Raw genomic sequence first — 18,582 nt, 5'->3', positions numbered from 1 at the left:
GTGAGCAGGACAGTAAGTTGTTCCTTCTTTCACCCAGTATGGATGTAGTGGAAAAGTTCTCAGCAAAAGGACTTTTGGAGATTTCTCAGTGATTAAGAGCACTGTCTGCTCTTCCAGAAGACGTGAGTTCAATGACCAGCACCCACATGCAGAAGTCACAACAATTACTAACTCCATCCAAGGGATCGGATGCCATTTTCTGTCCTCCACAGGCACCAGACACTCACATGGTGCAAGGATATACATACAGACAAAACACCAACACAAACAAACACACACACACACACAAACACAAAACAACAACAACAACAAACAAACACAGAAATAAAACAACTCACCAGTGTTCAATGAAGGTGTGGCAGCACAAATCTTTAATCGCAACACTCAGGATGCTGAGGCAGATAGAATTTAGTGAGCTCAAGACCAGCCAGGGCTACATAGGGAGATCCTGTCTCAACAAACAAGCATGTCAGCCACACTCACACAAAGTCATAGCAGGAATCCTTTCTTGATTGGTGAGGAAGGTTTGTGTATTCATGAGATCTGTGGACGACTTACAGGGAGATGTTTGACAATTTAAGTAGAGTCACACAGATCAGGGACTGAGGGCTGAGGAGATCCTTGTCTAGAGAGAAGATTCAGGGAGAAGAAACTAAGAGAGAGAATGGGGAAGGTCTGTGAAGGTGTGTGACTTTGGCCTGCAGAGTACAGGGGCCGGAGAAGTTGGGTGTGGCATAAAAGACAGCAGGGATAAAAGATCATATTGTTGCTTTTTCTACAAGACACACAAGTCAGGCCAGTCCACTGACACAAAACTCAGACAAAAGTGGCACAGTGGGTGTTGAGTGCAGGCGAGAATATGGAGAGATGGGTTGAGGGACTGATTTTTGAATAGGTTGGTGCTTGGGATAGTGTTGATTAAGTGTGACAACATACCTGGAATTAGATAGTGAAGTTGTCCAGTATTGTAAACAAATTAAAAGAGATTAAAATATAAACACTAAGATATAGTCACTTTAAAATCTGGGTGTAGGTCCATGTGCCTGTGATGCCAGTACTTGGCAGGAGATCAAGATTTCAAGACATCTTTGGATGTATATAGGATTTTGAGGTCAGTCTGAACTATGTGAGACTCTGGCTAAGAATACAAAACTAAAAAAAAATTGTCAGCTTCATTATATGAATTTCATCTCAATCTAAAGAGAAGCAAGAGGGGGGTTGCTCTTCTAGACTCACAGCATGGTCTTGTTCCCCACTACTCCCTAGCACTGTAATGCCATCATAGGGCCTGTTACTCGTCTATCAAGGAGTCCTCAAACATGACCCTCCAACACAACACATGGGAGTATGTTGGAGCCAATCAAGAGAAACCATCTCTAGTCTGTTCACACAGATCCTGGAGTCTAGATTGCTGGGAAGTAGGGACTATGGCTGTTAACAAGCAGGAGAGAGGTGACTCAGAACAAGCGCTGGCCTCCAGAAGTCTCTCTGTCCGTACATCAAGAAAGCCACTTCATTAGGTTTTCCTATTCCATTCACAGGGTATGGAGTTGGGGAAACATGAGTCCATTGACTTTCCTTTCTCAGCCCATGCACCGGGACAGGAAGTGAATCTGGTATGTTGAGGGTATTTTACCTGCACCACTCTTAATGGGAGTGAAGTCAATGTTTTCAGGAGCCACAGGGCTTGCCAAAGACAAGTTTTGGAGGATGCCGGTGAAGAAAATGAATGATTCATTTCAGGCAATGCCTTTTCCAAGACAAATGCACTTTCCTGCGCACGCAAAAGACAAGTCATGTGAGCCTCATGGCAGATATAGCCTTTGTACTGTTTCTTCCCTAATCCCAGACAACCTTGGGTTTGCGATAAAAAGTGTGAGTTTGTCCCTTAACCCACAATGGTAAGAGATTATAAAGAAACCCTCCAAACCTCAATAAAGCCAAGCAAAATATTTGTAGCTGGCTGGCATTCACTTGTGAGAGTTGGATTTCCAAAGCATTTATTGCCCCAGAGGTAGTTGGGACCAACTTGGAGTGGAGGATGGATAGGTGGGTGTGTGTGAACATTTTATAACATGATACCTTTAGGATTTTCATTTCTCTCATGGAGACAATAGTAGGCAGCTTGTAAAGTTATTATGAGCACGAAGTTAATGTAATGACTCTTTAACTGACACCTGGCTGGTATTAATAGTTCTATATGAACCAGACACGGTGGTGGATTCCTGTAATTCTAACACGTGGAAAAGTTGACAGAAATAGATCATGGCTTCAAAACTGCCTGGACTGTATAGCAAGGAATCTCCCCTGCAATCTTAAAAAACTAAGGAAGAGAAGGAAGTGGGGCAGGAGAAAGCAGAGGAAAGAAGAGAGGGCGAGAGAGGAAAGTGGGAGGAAGAAAAGGAGGAAGAACACGGGAGAGTGAGGAGAAAGAAAAGAAGGAAGAAAAGCTATTCATGTGTCGTGTTTATGTGGGTGTGCAGAAGTTTTTTCTGAACCTCTTTCACCCCCTTTTATGGTCTCAGTCCTAGATTGATGAGTTTCAACAAATTTCTTTCTGAACAGCTCAGACAATTGAATATGACCAGGTATATGTGATAAGGGTTCTGTGGCACCCACCACTTTCTCAGAGACATAATGAGCCCTTGCTTGTTGGAACTTCAGGCATGGCCACCATAGAGCAAAGGGACCCTAAAAGCTCTTATGCAGGCACTTCAGCCTGCCATGTACCTCAGTAATGTACATCCTATTCCCCCAGGACATCCAGGTGCAGGAGGGATATCTCAACAATCCCTGTGCCTGTTGTTGGGAAATTGTGCCCTGTATGAGTGTATTTAGGAAAATCACCCCATCCCTTTGGACATGTTCTTTCCATAATTCAGGTTTGCTTAGTCATTTATGGAGTAGCTCTCTGATATGGTTCTCTTTGAACCAGTTTCGTGACACAGAACTTCACAGAACACCTTAAAGACTTACCGCCATCTCTTTCAATAGGATGTCCCTAGGCCTGAAGCTGGTGATTTGGACACCTTCCCTGGTTCTTAGGTTGTAATGTTTTTGGGCTTCATTGATTTGTTTTGTGGGTGAGGGCAGTCAACATGTATCTTCTTACCCAAAATATATTTTTTCTTTCACTTTTTTCCTTTTTCTGCTTATTTTCTTGTCTAAACTCCCTATCATTTTTCTCTCTCTCTCCCTACCCTCCTCTCTTCCCCCTCCCCTACTCATCCTCTCTCTTCCTGCTCCTCCCCTTCCTTCCTTCATTTCTCTCTCTCTCTCTCTCTCTCTCTCTCTCTCTCTCTCCCACTTCCATTCCCTCCTCTTTCTCCACCTCTTCACCTCTCTCCTTTCTCTCCCCATGCCTATGCTCTCTTTTTCCATTCTTACTCCCTCTCCTCCTCTCCCCTCCCTCCTTCTCTCCCCCTCTTCCCTCCCTTTCTTCCCTCTCTTCCCTCCTATTCTTTCCTTGTCATGTGTTTGTGCAGCATCCTCCTCTTTATGTCTCTTTGATCACATTTCTTACTTTATTCCTCTGTTAATTTTCCATTATCTCCCCTCCCCCTGTTCTTACACCCCTCACCTCTATATTAGACTGTTTCGTCCTTCTACTGTCCCACTCCACTGTGTATCCTAAAATGCCTCTTCTTGCCATGGTCTTCTTGTGTCCTGCTTTCATTTCTGTTGTCGTGACAAATATCCCAACAAAATCAACATGGTTGAGTAAGGGACCTCTCTCTGACTTACCATTCCAGATGACTGACTGTCATGCCAGAGCAGTCAAAAAAACAAGACCTTGGAACAGCTCATCCTGTCCATATCCACAGTCCAAAGCATGCTGCCTACTTCCTTGGACCTCAGCTTAGATCTCACCTCTCTTTCAGGGCCTCAAACAAAGATTAATGGTACCCACAGTGGTCAGGGTCTTCCCATATCACTTTACAATCAAGGAACAGACCATGCTAATGTAGGCAATTCTTCAACTGAAACACTCTTCTCAGCTAATTCTATGTTCTCACACTGACACTTAATATTGACTTGTACACCACGTTCCATCTCCCTGTGCCTCCTGTTGCAATTCCTTCCTTTCTCTATCATCTACTCTCTGTCTCTAGCCTTATTTATCTCCATTCCTGCCTCCCTTTAAACTTACAGCTATGGAATGGAGACATTCACTTTTATCCAACCACTTGTCCTCACACTGAATACAGATTAATTGAGAAGAAAGCCAGTACATTGGATATTTCAGAGGAGAACTGAGCCCTGAGTCACTGAACTCTCTAAGACACTCAACTCTAGACAGGGTCTGTGGGTCTGGTTCAGTGGTGGATCCCCTGCCAACAATCGTCTGGTGATGGAATGTGTGTGGCTTAGTGATAGAGCCCCTGCCTAGTATCCCCCAGTGAGGGGCTGGGGCGTGGCTCAGTGGTAGAGCCCCAGTCTAGAATTCCCCAGTGAGGGGCTGAGGGTGTCATCAGTGTTAGAGTTCCTGCCTAACATTTGCAAATCGCAGGTTCAATCGTCAATACAGAATGAAAAAGTCTGAGGAGTTCTTTCTTGGACTTTCCTTTATCTCCAAAGACAAGGAATCTGTCTAGATAGAGGTTTTCATGGCTAGACCTTGTTAAAATGAATTAAGTTTGACACAAGGCTGACCATATACATAACAAAAAATAACCTAATTTTATTAGTGATGAACTGCAAACAGCATTGACGTTATATTGCACCAGCACATAACTATTCTGCTTGCAAATAACTGAATCACAGCCAAGCATAGCTGCAAACCAATCCCAGGCTGCCAACTACTACAGCATGGTCAAGTAAGAGAAGAGTGCCACTGGCCTGAGTCAGGTTATAGCCACATCCTCAACTCCAAATGGGTCACCTCTGACCAACACTACCATCTTCTGTAACTCTGAACTTTTTCTAGCTCAGGATGTTAACCGTTATGAATGGGTTCTTTGCTCAAATAGATGGTCATGATTTATCTTGCAATTGAGTAGGCTACAGAGTATTTAATACAATCAGGGACAAGTGTGTCAAGACATGCACCATGTCCCCAGTGCTCACTGCTAAAGTCAATACCTCCTCAGCTGTCAAGGCCCAACCAAGCTCATGGTAGTGTATATAAATGACATTGGTTATTCTTGCTGTTGTTTCTTAAGCAAATGAATTTTCTCAGGTTTAGAGCTTTTAAATACTCCTCTAAAGTCCTCCTGACCAAGATTCTTTAGTTCAAGTATCCCCTCATTCGGCTTTATCCCCAGGGTAGGCTTTATCCTTCAGGGAAGGGATGGGCTAGACTCAGTAGAATGGGACTTTATTGGTTTGTATTCCGAGGGTGGACCTGCCCTCTATTGTCTGTGAAAGTAATCACAGGTTTGTCTCACCTGTAGAGAAGGGCAGAAGATCTTCACTCTTCTTCAGTGTCCCATTGGCATCCAGGGAGAGCTCAGGATTGAAGGCTTCTGGTTGTTCAAAGTACTGTAGGTCATGGACAGCTGAACTCAGGATGGGGTACACCTCAGTGTTCTAGAAGAGGTTATGAAATATAAAGAGGTTAACATATCCTGACTCCCATATGTAAAACAGTCAGTCCCTATGAAACACAGTGCTAGAAAACCACAGACAGGATGAGGTTGGTGATTAGGAGAGTGGAGGATGCTCCTGGATGGAATAGCAATGAGGAATCACAGCTGGTCTCACCTTGGGGAGCAAATACCCTCGGAACACGGTTTCTTTAGTGACTCTGTGTGGTAGACCAATCAGGGTGAGATCTGCAAATCTCTGAATCTCGTGGATGGTGCATCAATGTGTGGCATTTTGGTACAATGATCAGGGGTTGGTAGCCAGTATGAGCCGATCATTTGATCAAACTCCTTTTGGACTTTCTCTGCATAGAAAGGGGAGACAATAGACAGTGCCCCTTTCTCAGAGGCAATGCATAGCAACCTGTTTTCTGGGATCCAATAACCCAGGAACAGTTCAGAGTTTCTGCTGAGAAACACACAGTGCTCTCTTGGATGCACATATTTGTGTTTCTTGCAAGGACCTGTCTCTCCATCCATGTGTAGAGCATACTAGAGTCTCTTCTCAATAAGCTCCAGGTTTGCTTGCAAAAGAGAGAAAAGGAAAACTTTCAGCAAAGGGCCATTTCAACTGTCAATCCAGAGTATTCATTCTCTCTCTCTCTCTCTCTCTCTCTCTCTCTCTCTCTCTCTCTCTCTCTCTCTCCACCTCTCTCTCTCTCTCTCCACCTCTCTCTCTCTCTCTCTCTCTCTCTCTCTCTCTCTCTTTCTCTCTACCCTTTGCAGGACATTCATAATTAAAATCCAGGGGTCTGAAGAGATGACTCAATTTTTTAAGAGTGCTGGCTGATCGGTGAGGGGACACCCAAATTCAATTCCAAGCACTCATTTCAGCTCACACTGTCTGTAATTCCAAGTCCCTGTGATCTGACACCCTCACACAGACATACATGTAGCCAAAAACCAATGCACATTAAACTAAAATAAAATTTAACATGTACCTAATGATCTAATGATATGTCCTCAGAAATAAAAGTGAAATAAATTACTGTATGCATTACAACATATAAAATATGAACATGTTAGCTGAGGAAATAGTTCAACTAATAAATGCACTTGACTTGCAAGCCTGACATCCTGACTTTGACACCCAGAGCCCATGTGCAGGTGGAAGAAGAGAACAGAATACACAAAGTTCTCTCATGTCTACACATGAGCTTTGTAGGCATGCTCAAAATAACTTCACATTGTTTTTAAAAATTTTAAATGTGTGTATGTAAGCCATCCAAGAAATGGATGAGCCAGCTTATAAAAGGAAAGATTGATGAGTGACAGAAATAAGATGTGTGTCTTTCACTTATTACTCATTATAGTAATCGATTAAAATTTATAATTGTTTCATAAACACAAAAATTAATCAACACAACTAATCAATGATCTATTGAATGTTAAATTTAATGAAGATTAATACAGTAATTAATAGCTGTATTGAATGACAAATAAATCATATCTAAATGAGTGAGTTATTAAATGGATACATGAAGGAGTGGGTGGACACATGAAGGGTGAATTCAAAGGTCAGTTGGAAGGATTAGAGAATGAGAAGATTTATATTTCAATGGACCAATGAATCAATAATAATAGCCCACTCAAATATTCCTGATAAACGAATAAAACTCATGAGTTGATTAATCCAAATGAATGAATGAATGAGTGATATGTCCTTGTGTGAATCAGAGATGAAGAAATCAAGGATTAATAATTTATGGATATAGAGAAGGTGGGCTTGTGATTCAAGGATTAAAAAAATCTATGGATATACAGATGAGCAGGTGACTAATTGAGTTGCTGAATAAGCTTATAAATGGATCGGTGGAAAATGGATAAGTGTACATATGGAGAATAGATGTCAGGGTTAGTGAACAGAGTGGGTGAATGGGTGAAGAGGTAAATGGATAGAAAGATGAGTGCATGGATTCATGTAAGACAGAAGGAAGGACAGGAGAGATGGTTGGATGGGTGGATAGATGGATGGATGAATGGATGTAAAGACAGAAAGATAGAAGAAGGGAAGGATGGTCAGATTAATGACTGACTGGGTGGATGGATGGATGTAAAGACATAAAGAGGGAAGGATGGTTAAACTGACAGTTGAATCAACCTTTAAATGGATAGGAGAAACAACAGAATACAGGTCAGCCAAGTGCTCATTCAAACACCACCACAAAACTGCCTTCGTTTAGAGGAAACCAAACAATGCCTTCAGAGCTCCAGATGTAAGAAGCCCATGTCTCTGTTATCCACATGAACCCCTGCAGCCAAAAGGAAGTTAAAAATCCCCAACTGTTCACCCATGGCACACCTTTGACATGGGGGTACTTGAGCATGATCAGGAAGGAGCAACAGAGTGTGGTGCTGGTGGTCTCAGTGCCATCAAAGAAGTGAGAGAGCACAGAGATCACAAGTCTGGTGATGGAACTCTGTGTGATGGTTGGACTTTTCCTGGCTCCAGATGGGAGACAGAAGGAAGGGTCAGGGATGACTGGATCCTTGTAGTGAGATGCATGTGCCTTTCTAGTCATTGTCCATGTGTCCCACACTCTCTGGACCTCTGGGCACGTGTCCCCTCAGTAGTTCACACCACTTTTGGACCACTTGGCATAGGTCCCCTCAGCAGTTCACACCACTTGTCTCATTGTCTCTTATCCTCTTTTTCTTCAGTCTTCCCTGGACTACTCTGGTCCTTAGAATCTGACTCCTCTGTCTCTTTGGTCATTTCCAACTCTTTTTTAAAAAAAGGTTTATTTTATGTATATTATGTGTATATGACAGTGGGTGTCTGCAGTGTGTGTGTGTGTGTGTGTGTGTGTGTGTGTGTGTGTGTGTGTGTGTGTTTGTGTGTGTGTGTGCGCGCGTGCGTGTGTGTGTATTTGCCAGACAAGCTAGGAAACAGCTTTGGAATCGATGGAGCTAGAGTTACATACGATTATGAGAAGCCTAACGTAGCTTTTGGGAAAGGAACTCCAGTCATCTGCCATATTGGACAGTGTGTCTAAACCATGAGCTATCTCTCCAGACTCTGTGATCTTGTCTGCTTTTCATTCTTTGCCCTGTTTCTTCCCCACTCACACCGCTTTTCTTTCCCTACGTCATTTTCTCCTCCCTTTCTCTTTTCCTCCAGACAGTCTACATTTCCTCTGCACTTTTTCTACCTCTCCTCCTCATCCTCTGTCCCCTCTTTTTCTCTGACACCATGCCCATCCTTCACTCTCAACCTGCCCCCTCTCTAATCCATGCATGACTCACACTCTCCATGTGCAGAAGGTAGGTATTGATGAAATCTCGTGGAGCACTGGGATCCAAGGTAGCCATGTGCTTCTCCACACTATGGTCAATGTAGTTGAGGATTTCTTGTAGGTTTTTGGAGATTTGTTTGTGGACACCAGGAAAGTATTTCAAGAAGCCAGAGAAAAGCTGAAACACCCATAAGAAACAGAGACTCAGGGGCTCACCTAGAGCTGTCAGGACACAGGAAGTGGGTAGTGCTCCTAGGCACTCAGATTTCATGAAGCAACCCCCCAACACACACACACACACACACACACACACACACACACACACATGAACACACGAACACACACACACACACACACACACACACACGAACACACACACTGTTACCTCTAATCTTTGTCTTGCACTCTCTGTATCTCTTTTGTCCTTTCCTCTGTGCTCCTTCCTAAGCCTCTTTGCTGAATTATCTCTGTTTTAATTTGTGGGTTGTGGGTGTATATGCCATTTTAGCAAGTCTGGCCTTAAATTCAATGTGTAGCCATGGATCACCCTGAGTTGCTGATACCCCAGACTTCATCACCCAAATGCTGGAATTTCATGTTTTGTATACCACCAAACCCAGGATATACATTGTTGTGGAGGAATCCAGGTGATCCTGAATGAAAACAAAGCAGGATTCTTTCTTCTGAGCTACATCTTCATAACACATCATTTTTTTCTCCTTGTATGGATGACCCTGCACATTCAGGTCTCTCTAACCTGTTAAACATGCTGCCTCCCTGCCTCGAGGTCTCAGCCTCCTTATTTCTCTGTGCTGTCTTTGTCTTTCTTCCAGTCCTAAGGCACTCCCTCCTTCACCCAAAAAGCAATCTCTTCTTTTCTCTGCCCTTGATGCTCCTCTCTTCCCACCTACTGACCTGGCTGGACAAGGAGCCCATAAGGGCAAATGTCTGATAGATCAGATCCAGCAGATGCAGGAACTGGTGGTCTTTGTAGTCAAAGCACTCTCCAAAGACAATGGAGCAGATGATGTTTGCTGCAATGCCCAGGAAGAAGAAGGTGGGGATCAGGGGGACTCCTGGAGGACGAGAAGGCAAGACTGGAGACAGGAGATATAGAACCAGGGGAATATTTGAATTTATTTCCATCTCGTGAGGCTGTCCCCACCACTCACTACTCAAAAAATAGCAACAGCAGCTAACATCGATAGCACATATAATGGACCAAGTCCTAATCTAAGCTCTGAATGCATCATTATATTTGACTACCCAGGATATTGGACATAAAATGCAGTGTTGTTAGCATACAGAGAGGATAGCTAAGTTCACCAAGACAACACAGCTACTCATGACAGGGGGCAGGATTGAGACTGCCAGGGGCTGAGAGGGACATCATGTATAGTTCATTTCCACAAGGCACCTCTTCCCTGGTCACTATTTTGACTCTGAGCTGATAGTTAATTCCCAGTGGCAGAAAGAGCTGAGAAAGTTTCAAGGATATTCTGTGTGGATTAGCAAGTTCTGAGCACCCCACTCCCATCTGCCCATCCTCCTCCATCCCTTCTGAGACTTCTAGGCTCTGTGGTGTTTGAGAAGCTATAAGGACCTGCTGCCTGCTATCTTTGTGTGCCAGTTTCTATCATGGCCCCTGTTGGTTGGAGGGATGAGGTCTGTCCAACAGCAATAAATCCTTGTTGCCCTCTCCCTGGAGCTGGCATATCTATATTCTCTGATTCCACGTAGAACCTTCCCTGAGTTAGTCAGTTTTGCCTTATAGCTTGTTTTCCTTTGGGTACTCCATCAACATGACTTCTCTCTCCAGCCACTCTTTTCAAACTCTGCACCTTTCTTCCTCTCCTCCTTCTGCACCTCAGCTCACCACCTCAGCTCTAGTAAGAAATATCAATAAGAGAAAGGCAGATGCTTGCTGTAAAGAAATAGAGCTGCAAACTAAGTCTACAAGATGGCCTTCTTGTAAGGAATTGAGAAGGACCCAGAAGTGCCTCAGAATTCTACCAAACGACAACTCCCAACAGCCTCTGTGCTCCTTGATTCCTATCAACACAAGCACAGGAAACAGAGTTTCTGTTTAGAACATGATTGAAGTTTTTCCTGCTTCCTTCACTTCACTGAAGCTCTGCATTTGCCTTTCACTAAGACCAGCAGTTGTCAACCTATGGGTCATAATCCCTTGGAGATCAAACAACACAGCAGTTGCTTGAGTCCATCAGAAAACACAGATATTTACATTATGATGCCTAACCTCAGAAAGATAACAGTTATGAAGTAGCAAAGATCACACCTAAGAAAGTAGGGGAAACATGGGTAGGTGGAAGGAATCCAGAGTCCTTCCCCACAGCTTGGGTCCTACCTCTCAGACTCACCTACCTGGGCCACATTCTCCTCTCCACCATGTCCCATATCTTACCATATCCATGTACAACTGGATTGAGCACAGCAACTGTTCCCTGGCCAGAGAAAGTCCCAGCTTGGTCGATCAGAAACGCCCTTATGGTGTCTGTCCCACACAACCTGACAACAGGCCTTGGTCCTGGGTGTACTGTTAACACATCTCCATATTTTTCTTGAAGCTACCAAACAACAAGAGCACCAGGATTGTGGCTAGTCAGCACAGACATTGTTGTTAAACTGTTAAAACCCTTAGATACAGATAGATAAATAGGCATCTCAACCCCTGGCTATTCTTCCCTACTGACGACCTAAGAGTTGAAAGGTTATTTACCACCCAGCAGGTCTACACATTTGGCTGTATCTTAATCAGGGCACCAGCAATAGGACTCTAAACATATGACTATGAACTCACCTTGAGGAATTAGAGGTCAGAGAACGAGTAGTTATGTTTGGGTATGTATCCACTTGGAGGCCTGCCTGGTCTACGTAACGTCTTATCTCAAAACAAAACAAATAGATATTGATCTGTTTATAGATATGAATACAGATACAATGTAGATTTAGACCCACAACCATGCCCTTCAGTTTGGTCCGCAGTTCCTGACATCTCATCTAGAATCCATCCTTACTGTGACCAGTTTCAACCTGATAAATACCTCCTGACAGCAATCAGAAGAATGGCCCTGACCCACCCACTGAGTTACTTGGGAGGAGAAATGGATTAAGCCTGGTTGTAGTCCTGACTGTCAATCATGTCTACAGTACAGGCTGTCAGGAAACTACCTGTCATTTCAACCATCTCTAGGCATCTCCAGGGAATTGGTCCCAGGAACATCAAAACCTTCCAGTGCTGAAAGCATTTGAACAGAATGGTGTATGTTTACAAACAGCCTACACTCATCCTCTTGTAACCTTTACCTCAGTCTAGATGTCCATGAAGATAATAGAAATTAAGAAATGGAAATGGTCAGGCCTCATGTTGTTTAGGGAATAATTCCATGAAAATGCTCTATATGTTTGATGTGTTTATGATTTTAGGTGGAGTCACAATACCATACTGTATGGAACAGTGAAATAACAACCTACAGATCAGATAATCAATATCATATGAAACTTGAATGAGGAGGATGAGTTTGTGATTAGCTGAAAGAGATGCAACCTTGTCTCAAAAGCTAAATAAATACGAATGGTTATGCCACTGAATCCAGGTGGCTGTTCTGTTACACACCAAAGGAGGGCAGGAAGTTGGGATTGCTGCCGCCATATCATCTCTCTCAATGGGACATGGGGTAATGTATTTCATTGATTATTAATGAACAAGTGATAATTTAACATGAAGTACCATTTGTGAAGCAACAATACAGAGACTGGTAAAGATGGTACCAGTGTCTGTGTCTTGGGTGGTACATGGTGTTCAAAACTGATTAGCCCTATCTACCTACTCACCTCACTTCCTGCCCATTCTCTCCTGCTCTTTGTCCTGGAACACCTCTGGCTCATCTCTTTGATTGTCAGGAGCAAAACTTATAGTTGATGCCTCTGACATTTTTCTTTCTCTTCTAGAAAAGACAAGTCCCGAAGAGTGAAACTACATGCTTACACCTCAATACCTTCATACCTCTTGCACTACAAGCACAGTGCCCTAAACAGTTCCAACACAGGAAGACTTGCCTGTCTATCTGAGCACCGTCATCGCAAGACAGCATGTTACCTTTCACTCAGTTGACTTTCTCAACTGAATCTAAAGTCTGTAAGGAGTCCCTTGCTCTTCCTGCTGAGTGACCTCCAAGAGCCAATACAGGCTAAGCCCACAGGGCTCAAGTCCTGTGCTTGTCTCACCTGCATGAAAGAATTCAGAAGGCCTCTTCCTTTTATCTGTAAGAGGTTCCCCAAGAAGGGCAGGGGACGAGGTCCTGGTGGCAAGTGTCCATGGGTCTTTGGCTGACTTTGGCTGACTAAGAACAACAAGAAGCCCATTGTGAGAGTGAGGAGGAGCAAGACACTGAGATTCAGGGTCCTGGTCTAAGCACTGTTGACTTCAGTGAACACTCCAGCAGGATCTTTTATCCCTACTCACTTAAGCAACCCCAGCTGTTCCCGCCCCTCCGGTCTCATCACTGTCTAGGTATGTGAGCACCCATACCTCCTGTTTGGTCTCCTGGTGACCTGTTCACTCCCCATTCCCTTATCCCAACCTTAGATGTTGGCAAAGACATCATGAAATAGATACACAGGACAAAAGGCATTGTAAGTAACACATTTCGATTTCTGCACTTGTCAGTTTACTTTTATCTGCCCATTTACTTAGGCATGAATCTGTGTGTGCTACATATATGAAGGAACTTTTCTTTCTTTATTTCCTTCTTTCTTTCTTTCTTTCTTTCTTTCTTTCTTTCTTTCTTTCTTTAATCATTTTATATCCCAATTACTGCCTCCTCCTCAAGATCCCCCCCCCACTGCATAGTCCCTCTACCCATCCTTCCCTCTCCTTGTCTGAGAGGGCAGAGGCTCTCACTGAGTATCCGCCTACTCTGGCACATCAAGTCTCTGCAGGGATAGGCACAACCTCTCCTGCTGAGGCCAGGCAAGGCAGCCTAGGTAGGGAAACAGACCAACTTCAACAATTTTAGGGATAGCCCCCATGCCAGTTGTTGAGCAACCGACAGGAAGTCAGACCTGCACATCTCCACTCGTGTATGTGTGTGTGTGTGTGTGTGTGTGTGTGTGTGTGTGTGTGTGTGTGTGTATGTGAATTAGGTTCAGCCCATGTGTGGTTGGTGTTTCATATTCTGAGATCCCACAAGGATCCAGGTTAGTTGACTCTGTTGGTCTTCCTGTGGTGTTCCTAACCCCCACCCCCAATGGCCTTTGATCCTTCCCCAAACTTGTCTGTAAGAGTCCTTGAGCTCTGTCTAATATTTAGCTGTGGATATCTGTATCTGTTTCAGACAGCTGTTGGGTGGAGCCTCTCAGAGGACAGTTATGCTCCCATCTGCATAATAGAGTGTCAGTAATAGTGTCAGAGATTGGCACTTGCCCATGGGATGGATCTCAAGTTGGGTCAGTTATTGTTTGATTATTCCCTCAGTCTCAGCTCCATCTTGCTTCCTGCATTTCTTGTAGAAAGAATAAATTTTGGGTCCTCCAGATTCAGCAGGGATTTTCCAGTAACCTCTGTAGCTTCCAGGTTTTGGGAAAATTATGCCTGTGTGGGTGTATTTAAAAAGGCCCCCTATGTCTTTAAGCATCTCCTTTCCACAATTTGGATGACATGAGCTTAGTAATTTATCGAGTATCTCTCTGAGATGATTCCCTTAGAACTTGTTCTGTGACCTAGATTTTTCCAGAGCAGCTCAATGACTCTCTCTCTCTCTCTCTCTCTCTCTCTCTCTCTCTCTCTCTCTCTCTCTCATGGTCTCTCTGATCCTGTGTCTGTATCTATCACCATGAGTCTTTTGATCTATTTTGTTTGTGTCTTTCTCAATTCCTTAGATACAATTCCAACCACCCCTTTTCTCTAGGGACAGCTTGTCATGTGTTTCTTCTCTGTTCTCTCTCATGATCCTTTGTCTATTTCTAGTTGTGTTTTCCACCTTCCTTTTCTGTCCTCTTGCTCTCTTCTTCTCTGATTCAGCACCTTTCTTTTGTCTCATGTTTATTCTCTTTTTGAGCTCCCATGTTTCTCTCTGTGTGCCTCTCTTTGTTGGTAATTGTTTTAATGTCCTCTATTGTTAATTTATCTTTGGTTTTTTTCTTCACATGCTTGCCTTTCTAATCTTGGAACTGTTCTATGAACAATTCATTTTTTTATCTTACTGCCCTATGTATCTCCAACTTCAAAGATGAAATATGAAAGAGGGTTTAATACCAGACAGAGCCAGGAACAGGGCTGAGCCCAGGGTCACTGAAGTCATTTACACTCATAGTCAACTACACAGTTCTTAACAGAGATTTGGCTCAGAAGGGGAGTACATGCCTAAAATCCCTCAGTTAGGGATGAGGGCAAAGAGGCTCACCAGGAAAGGATCTTCTAGAATGAAGGATGGAGGGTCTGGAGGTGTGGACCATTTGCCAGAAAACTTGCTTAAAACCACACATCTCTGGGTTCCATCCCTAACATGAAGGTCATGGCAATGAGAGGGGAGGGTGAAAAAAGTCTATAGAATTGTGGCTAGAACATCCATTTCTACAAAATGTAAGAAGCCTGAACACAAAATTTTCATGTTTATGTCTTATAGAGTCAATTAAACTGACTGAGTTTGACTAAAGGCAGCTTCTGTGTGTAACAAACTAACCAAACACAAACTGATAGTCAAGTGTACTATACAGTTACTTGAGATTATATTCATCCAATGAAGATCAAGTCAGTCACTCAAAGCAGTTGACTAATCCTGGATGCCAACCTCTCCTGCAAGGCCAAATAAGGCAAAAGTGAAGCTGGCACTAATCAAGCTGTGTGCACATGCTAAGCTTCTGTTTTATCTATAAACGCTGCCTGCTGACATGGAAGGGTGCTGTAACCCTAAACTTTCTCTGGTTCAGGATATTATCCATCAGGAAATGTTTCTTTGCTTAAATATATGCTGATAAGGTTTATTTCTCTTATAGTATAACATGCCAAAGAGTATTTAATGCAAACAGAGATGAATGTGTTAAGACATTCTCCGTCACCCCACTGATCAGAGGTAAAGTCAATGTCTCCCCAGTAGTCAAGACCCTTACCAGCTCATGGCAGTGGTCATAGATGATGTTGGTTGTTCTTGCATTGTTTCTTATGAAAATGGATTTTTAATGTTTGCTAACCCAAAGGCCACTCCTGCTGGGGAACTGGGTAGTTTGCCTGAGGATCTTTACCTTTCCCTCTGTCTCTCCAGTATTGGCTGAGAAACACTTAAATTCTCAACATCCTTAGATATCAAGGAAATGCAAATCAAAACTACTTTGAGATGATTTTTCTCTAATTCCATTCATTTGCTTGCAAATTTAATATCATTTTTAACACCCGAATAATATTTCTTTGTATAAATGTAACAATTTTTTTTATCTATTCTACTGTTGAGGAACATGTATGTTGTTTAAAATTCTGATTATTATTAATAGAGCAGCAATGAACATAGTTGAGAATGTTACTTTGTGGAAGGATGAATCTTCCTTTGGGCATATGTCCAAGAGTGGTATAGCTGAATCTTGAGGTAAATTAACTCCTCTGAGGAACTGCCAGACTGATTTCCATAGTGGCTGAACAAGTTTGTACTCCCACCAGCAATGGAGGAATGTAGGTTTTTGGGTTTTTTTTCTTTGCTACTTTATGAATTCTTCTTTCTTCCACCCTTCTCCACCCAATTGATACCCTTTCAACCTCCCTACAACTAGATAGCAAAGAAAGAAATTCCTGAGGTTATTAAAAAATTTAAAGAGTTTAGAGGGGGATAACATTGTCCTTAGACTACTTTTTTTTATTTCAAATTATCTTTATTTTATTTTTTATTGGAATTTTATTTATATTTTTTTCCTTTTTTTCGTTATTAACTTGATTATTTCTTATTTACATTTCGAATGTTATTCCCTTTCCCAGTTTCCGGACCAACATCCCTCTAACCCCTCCCCCTCCCCTTCTATATGGATGTTCTCCTCCCCATCCTCCCCCCATTACCGCCCTCCCCCCAACAATCACGTTCACTGGGGCTTCAGTCTTAGCAGGACCAAGGGCTTCCCCTTCCACTGGTGCTCTTACTAGGCTATTCATTGCTACCTATGAGGTTAGAGTACAGGGTCAGTCCATATATAGTCTTTGGGTAGTGGTTTAGTCCCTGGAAGCTCTGGTTGGTTGGCATTGTTCTTCATATAGGGTCTCGAGCCCCTTCAAACTCTTCCAGTCCTTTCTCTGATTACTTCAATGGGGGTCCCATTATCAGTTCAGTGTTTGCTGTTGGCATTCGCCTATGTATTTGCTGTATGCTGGCTGTGTCTCTCAGGAGAGATCTACATCCGGCTCCTGTCGGCCTGCACTTCTTTGCTTCATCCATCTTGTCTAATTGGGTGGCTGTATATGTATGGGCCACATGTGGGGCAGGTTCTGAATGGGTGTTCCTTCTCTCTCTGTTTTAATCTTTGCCTCCCTATTCCCTGCCAAGGGTATTCTTGTTCCCCTTTTAAAGAAGGAGTGAAGCACTCAAATTTTGAACATCCTTCTTCAGTTTGATGTATTCTGCGCATCTAGCGTAATTCAAGCATTTGGGCTAATAGCCACTTATTAATGAGTGCATACCATGTGTGTTTTTCTGTGATTGGGTTACCTCACTCAGAAGGATATTTTCTAGTTTCCTTCATTTGCCTATGAATTTCATAAAGTCATTGTTTTTGATGGCTGAGTAATATACCATTGTGTAGATGTACCACATTTTCTGTATCCATTCCTCTGTTGAAGGGCATTTGGGTTCTTTCCAGCTTCTGGCTATTATAAAGCAGGCTGCTATGAACATAGTGGAGCATGTGTCTTTTTTATATGTTGGGGCATCTTTTGGGTATATGTCAAATTCTCTGAGGAACCTCCAGACTGATTTCCAGAATGGTTGTACCAGTCTGCAATCCCACCAACAATGGAGGAGTGTTCCTCTTTCTCCACATCCTCACCAGCATTTGCTGTCACCTGAGTTTTTGATCTTAGCCATTCTCACTGGTGTGAGGTGAAATCTCAGGTTTGTTTTGATTTGCATTTCCCTTATGACTGACGATGTTAAACATTTCTTTAGGTGTTTCTCAGCCATTCAGCATTCCTCAGCGATGAATTCTATTTTTAGCTCTGAACTCCATTTTTAATAGGGTTATTTGTCTCCCTGTTGTCTAACTTCTTGAGTTCTTTGTATATTTTGGATATAAGCCTTCTATCTGTGTAGGATTGGTAAAGACATTTTCCCAATTTGTTGGTTGCCGTTTTGTCCTAACCACAGTGTCCTTTGCCTTATAGAAGCTTTGCAGTTTTATGAGATTCCATTTGTCAATTCTTGATCTTAGAGCATAAGCCATTGGTGTTTTGTTCAGGAAATTTTCTCCAGTGTCCATGTGTTCAAGATTCTTCCCCACTTTTTTTCTATTAGTTTGAGTGTATCTGGTTTGATGTGGAAGTCCTTGATCCACTTGGACTTAAGCTTTGTACAGGGTGATAAGCATGGATTGATCTGCATTCTTCTACATGCGGATCTCCAGGTGAACTAGCATCATTTGCTGAAAATGCTATCTTTTTTCCATTGGATGGTTTTGGCTCCTTTGTCAAAAATCAAGTGACCATAGGTGTGTGGGTTCATTTCTGGTCTTCAATTCTATTCCATTGGTCTATCTGTCTCTCTCTGTAC

The 18,582-nt window shown here is 42.8% G+C and overlaps 1 protein-coding gene and 1 pseudogene across 3 annotated transcripts in view; one reads left to right on the top strand and one right to left on the bottom strand.

The window, feature by feature from the left end:
- Positions 1 to 18,582, top strand: part of Hpse2 (heparanase 2 (inactive)) — a 1,004,606-nt gene that overhangs the window by 262,733 nt on the left and 723,291 nt on the right. The gene's annotated exons all lie outside the window — the stretch shown is intronic.
- Positions 1,584 to 13,207, bottom strand: LOC116894728 (annotated as a pseudogene).

The sequence above is a fragment of the Rattus rattus genome, chromosome 2 (assembly GCF_011064425.1).
Source record: "Rattus rattus isolate New Zealand chromosome 2, Rrattus_CSIRO_v1, whole genome shotgun sequence".
NCBI classification, from domain to species: Eukaryota; Metazoa; Chordata; class Mammalia; order Rodentia; family Muridae; genus Rattus; species Rattus rattus.
Note: the sequence above shows the minus strand (reverse complement) of the source record. Positions and strands in the feature narration are given on the sequence as shown.